Raw genomic sequence first — 6,506 nt, 5'->3', positions numbered from 1 at the left:
CCCCTACTGCTGTTGCTGCTGCTGCTGACCCAAGTCTGGAGCTTTTCTTTTGCAGCCATTGCTCCTTTTTTCCAGCATCAGTTATAGCTAACAAACTGCAGCTGCGGTAAAGCAAAAACGCACCAGTTTTTTTTTTCTTTTTGTTTGTTTTGTTTTGTTTTTCCCCTGTGCTCACTGAACAGAATCTCACGCCAAAGTTCAGATCATACAAACTCAGTTGATACGACGAATTTTGGACAAATAATGAAGCAGACAACAACTAAAACATCTCCCTGTCTGAAACTATGTAATTTAATATTAATTCTGTGCATTTATATTTTTTCCAAAATGATTTGGTGACTCCCAGAAATCATCTCGTGACCCCAATTGGGGTCGGGACCCCAAGGTTGAGAATGGCTGGTGTAGAGTACTACATCACATCCCGCTTAGCGATCTATCCAATCAGTAACCAGGCTGTTTTCACGGGAGAAAAAAGACCCTGCTCTTCTACAGGGACTAAAAAAGTCCAGACAAAAGCCGGTTCCGGACTGCTTGTATGCAAATTAGGGGCGTTTCGGCGAGTGAGACCCGCCTCATCCGGGGTATTACCAGGTAGTGGAAACAGCCCTAATAACTAGAGTAGAGAGGAAAGGGAGATGCTGGAGGGCAGTCTGGGGTCAGACTGACTTTCACATTTCAGATTTTAGTTCTTGTTGATATCCAACTTTTCCACTACTTCTTGTGTTCAAAAGATCCACAGTATTCATTAAAGTTTCATTCCAACTTTATTTTGGACTTGCTGTCTATGACCCACACTTCACCCAAAATCATTCATAGTCTCAGTCAAATTAAGTTATGTTGACAGATTTTGGAAAATATTCCGTGCCTGCAGATGAAAGACAACCCAGCAGGGGTGCTTTGATACTTCCAGGAGAAACTTAAGAGCTTGGTTTTAAAACTGGCTGCCTGTTTGTTTGGTTTTGCTTTCACAGAGAACCTGTTTCTTCCACTCTCCTTCTTCACCCTCAGGGTGTCCTTATTTGTATGTGCGTGTGTAGATGTAATAAACAAGCAGTTAACAGAAAAGAAAGATACGCTCGCTATTCTGACCAAATGCGAACCTGACATCACGGGTACACACTGCCTTAAACACACACACACACACACACACACACACACACTGGGAGGCTTGTCTTACACCGCCTTTTGTGTTTTATACCAATCAAACCCTGGTCATCGCCAGGGAACGGTTGGACCCGCAGTGCTTTAGTCAGAGTCTGTGGTCACATCTGTCTGCACCCACACACACACACACACACACACACGCACACGCACACACGCACACAGCCAGAAACAGCAGCTTTGTATGAAATGTAATCTCAGCTTGAAATCACACAGAAATCAATGACACCTCTCTCTCTCTCTCTCTCTCTCACACACACACACACACACACACACACACACACAGCCACCATGTGGGCCAGTTTAACTCATCAAGTGGATTCCACACTGCACTTGTGTCCATTAGTGTTGAAAGTCAGGGGGCCCAGAACAATGGCTCCCCGCCAGCCTCACCGCTGCTTCATCTCTTTGCTTCGGCTCCGTTACCTCAAAGCACTTACCCTCCAACTGTCAGAAGAAAAGTTTTCTCAGTTGGACTCTTTACACTGAAGTCTCAAAATGACAAAGTTGTGTGACACGGTTGCTACTTCCGGCTACTGCTATACTGTACATATATAACAAATACGTGAAATACCGCTGTCAATTGATTAAAAAAAACACTCATTAATTGTAGGGCTGGGCGATATATCGATATATTCTTAAATGTGATATGGAATTAACGCATATATCGGTATCTTTATATATAAATGCTGCCCTCACTAGGGTTTGTCATATTTAGTTATTTTGTAATGTTCGTTATTCTTTTCTCACATAAATATATGTATTTCAGAAAAAGACTGGCCTATTTTATTTCATAGGCTATTTTTATTTAAGATATTTTTGCTTTGATTTTATTTGAGCTTAGATTTTTTTAAAAGGTACCCCTGTTGTTATACAGTATTTATGTTCACTTAAATAAACGGTTTCAATAAAACTACTTGTGACATGTCATATTTGGCTTTGACTTTGACTGAACATTTGCTCTCATTTTGTGATACAAATATCAGGATATATATCGTATATTGATATTCAGCCTAAATATATCGGGATATGACTTTTGGTCCATATCGCCCAGCCCTAATTAATCGCACAATTTGCAGTTATTAGTTGCGATTAATTGCTTTTATTCGTCTTACTTGTAATCCCCACTGGGAGCGAGACGTGACCGTGAAGAAGCCCTTGGCCCCTGCTGTGGCCCCTGTGTCAAATTAATAATAAAATGATCGATTTATAACGATGAACGAAGGAACAATTCTTACCTATTTTTTGTTCAAACAATATCTCATTGTACACAAAAGGAACCAGAATGTTACATTGCATAATATTTAATTGTGCAATAAAAGCGTGTGTATATATATATTTTTTTAAAAGATCATTCTCACTGTACTGCACTTTCAAAATAAAAAAAGTAATTGTGTCAAATCTCCCAATAGCCTGGCTAACACCAGACTAATCTCAAATGAGATCTAGTCTGGGAACCAGCCGTTCATTTCTCCGTAGAGGAGGTGTGGTTTACGATCCTCCAGAGCCGTTTATTGGGCGCTTAGAATGTCTATCAAAAGCGTCTGTAGGTAGCTCTTAGCCAATCAGATCAGTTATACCAGATGACGTATGTAGAGCTACAGAAATGGATGTTTGTTGTGTGTGTGTCTGTGAGAGAGTGTTGCTGCTGCTTTGCTTCTCCAGTTCTCGCTTTCTGCAAGATTATTTATTTTCACACTTTATTCCCCCTCATGTCATTCAGCCACACACATCCACTGATTTTATGGGCAATAAACAAGCTGCTGCGGGTCTCTCGGCGGCTCCGCTGTCCCCCGGCTCGTAGCGAGATGATTATCGCCGCTGACGGCTAATAGCCCCGCTACCGTAACGCCGGTGATCTCGCTACGAGCCGGGGGACAGCGGAGCCGCCGAGAGACCTTTCGCCTTTCAACTTTCGCTCTAAACTATTTAAAACATCATCTACAGCTAAAGAGAGTTTCGCGTCTGCTGCAGCCATGTTGGATCAGTAAGAAGACGACAAAACTACAAGCTTCCAAGTGCCGAGTAGTACGCGTCATCGTCTTGCCGTCCCTCCCCGCTCTGTGATTGGATCCCTAAAACAGGGCTAAGAAACCTCCCTGGTTTCCAGACTGGATGGAGGTTCGAAATGAAATTCGAGCGTGCAAGGCAGTATGGGTATACCCAGGCTAATCTCCCAAAGGACTGATTTCCAAAATCTATTCTTCGCTACTTTACTCTGATTCTTCAGGCTATGACTCTCTGAAGCTGCTATGATCTGGAGGTGACATTTAATCCTGTAGACTGGGATAAGATGTGCAGCGGACTTTTCCCTAAAAGTACTTCCAACTCTATACATGAACAGAACTTTAAATTTTTTCACCATTTTTTATTTTATGTATGTGCTCTTCTTTTACCTGTCTCCTGTCGTCTTTTTATTTACTTACTAATTTTCTGTATAAATAGAAATATATTGTGCACCGCTCACTGTTAGTTTGGGGTGGGACTTATTTTGTTTTGTTTTGTGCTTTGTTGTCTGGTTTGTTTGAGTTTTTTCTAACGTTTGTGTTTATAAGAATGAAAAACCAATAAAAAGAGTATTAAAAAAAAGAAAATGGCAAAAATGAAGCTTCACTCTGCAACATTATATCGCCAATTTTCCAACAAGACACCAAGATGCCACCTGTCAATAAAAGTATGTGGTTAAGTATTTTAACATTCCTCTCCCATTGCTTTCTTTAGAAGGCACCATCTGGGGTTTCATGCTTGATTAGGTTGACACGTCTGTGACAGATTTTTCACAGTGAGTTTCCTTTTTTAAATCTCCTCTCCCAGACACAGTCAAAACAAAGTTTGTGCGACGTGTGTTCAGACAATGTCTTAAGGCGAAACTCTGTATTGACTAGATAGAGGCAAGGTGCAACGATGGTTCCAATGGGGATAATGCACACGCTTCTGTCTTTCATTGAAGGCATTCATGGTCTATTACAGGGGTCGGCTAGCCTGGCTAACACCAGACTAATCACAAATGAGATCTAGTCTGGGAACCAGCCGTTCATTTCTCCGTAGAGGAGGTGTGGTTTACGATCCTCCGGAGCCGTTTATTGGGCGCTTAAAATGTCTATCAAAAGCGTCTGTAGGTAGCTCTTAGCCAATCGTATCAGTTATACCAGATGACGTAGTAGAGCGACAGAAATGGATGTTTGTTGTGTGTGTGTCTGTGAGAGAGTGTTGCTTGCTGCTTTGCTTCTCCAGTTCTCGCTTTCTGCAAGATTATTTATTTTCACGCTTTATTCCCCCTCATGTCATTCAGCCACACACATCCACTGATTTTATGGGCAATAAACAAGCTGCTGCGGGTCTCTGGGGGCTCCGCTGTCCGCCGGCTCGTAGCGAGTAGCGGGGCTAATAGCCCCGCTACCGTAACGCTGGTGATTAGCGCCGCTAGCGGCTAATAGCCCCGCTACCGTAACACCGGTGACCTCGCTACGAGCCGGGGGACAGCGGAGCCGCCGAGAGACCTTTCGCCTTTCAACTTTCGCTCTAAACTATTTAAAACATCATCTACAGCTAAAGAGAGTTTTGCGTCTGATGCAGCCATGTTGGATCTGTAAGAAAACTACAAAACTACAAGCTTCCAAGTGCCGAGTAGTAAGCGTCATCATCTTGCCGTCCCTCCCCTCTCTGTGATTGGATCCCTAAAACAGGGCTAAGAAACCTCTCTGGTTGCCAGACTGCCTGGAGGTTCGAAATGAAATTCGAGCACGCAAGGCAGTATGGGTATACCCAGGCTAGGGGTCGGCAACCTTTAGTAACTAAAGAGCCGTTGTTGGCAAAAAAAGACAAAAATATCATAATGGAGCTGCATACCTCATTCTGAGCCTTACTATGAAGATGAAACAGCCTACTAAGTCTAAATGAACATAATGTACTGAATATACATAAGCTGAATAGCAAAATATCTTTCAAGTACCATTTGAGAATGCACTATTTAAATTAGTGAGTAGGGAATGGACTGTGTGAATGTAATAATGAATGTAATACTTGTGAATTTAATAATTTATTTGAATAATTTCTGATGATTTTTAATGATGTCTACAATGTTTCATTGTTCAGTGATTTTCTTTTGGACCCCAGGAAGACAAGCTAATGGGGATCCTTTTAACAATCAACAATAAACAATAATGAACATTTATTAGTATGATTTTGTCTTGTATGAATTTTCTCTGTTTTCTGTCTCTGTTGTCTATAACGAACGTCACCATCAAATGCATTTGTAATTCATTAACTGTGTGTGTGCCCTCTCTCTTTGCAATTATGGATTAATCAAGCAATATGCTTTTGATACAATGATTATGATCGTGTGTTAATATTGGTTTAGAAACTGTGATTACTTTAAATACATATATTCCATTTGCTTAAACTGATTCTAGAAGATTCTACAATTACAAAAAATATATATTTAATGTTTCATATTTTATATTTCATGTCGACATTGCAAAATCTGTATCTCCAATTTATCTCTGTAAGTCATAACAAGACAGGAGGTTTGTTTTAACAAGTTTTGATAACAGGTCAGGACACAGACATGGTATACTAGGCAGAGAAGATTGCTGCCTGGTGACATGACGTGTCCCTATATTGATTAAAACTGACGAATCAACGGATCAAGAGGGACGCACCTTCTGGAGAGTTTCTACCAACATTATCGGTAAAACATTGTTAGGTTATAAAAAAGGGTTCGAGGGACAGAAAGGGGTCCAACCTCCATGAACTGACCAGCCCAATGTGATGTCAGGGACGTGTAGTTTGAACCCAGAGACTCTGTAACTGCACATTTATTGACGTGTTGTAATAAAATGTAAAAACTAAGAACTTGGACGTCTCCTGCTCATCTTTCCCTATCAATCGAACTGCGCAGAGAAATACACGACTGGTCAAAAGTTGAAAAGAATTCAAAAATGAACAAAATAGTCCAAGACTCCATAGAGTTAAGTTGTTAACCCATTTCTTGTTCCCTGAAAAAGGCCCACTTGTATAATTCTGAAATGTACATTATTTTTCAGTTTTGGTTAAGCTTACCTTTTTTTATTTACCTCTGGCAGTTCACCACTTACCTTTGTACCCTTTCAAGCTGTTCATTTGACTTGAACTGCTTGAATTTCAATAAAAAACTGGAAAGATTGGGGTGTTCTAAAACTTTTGACCGGTAGTGTAGGTGAGAGGATTTACTGTTGCTCATTCACCTGGTTACTGGTGCCTTTCGCACGGAGGCAGCGCAGCATTTGATGATACACAGTGTGGCGGGCTAGAAGAAGAAACAAAGACTTATTGTAAACAGACTTGGCTCCCATCTTCATCCCGAG

The sequence above is a fragment of the Centropristis striata genome, chromosome 21 (assembly GCF_030273125.1).
Source record: "Centropristis striata isolate RG_2023a ecotype Rhode Island chromosome 21, C.striata_1.0, whole genome shotgun sequence".
Classification (NCBI taxonomy): domain Eukaryota; kingdom Metazoa; phylum Chordata; class Actinopteri; order Perciformes; family Serranidae; genus Centropristis; species Centropristis striata.
Note: the sequence above shows the minus strand (reverse complement) of the source record.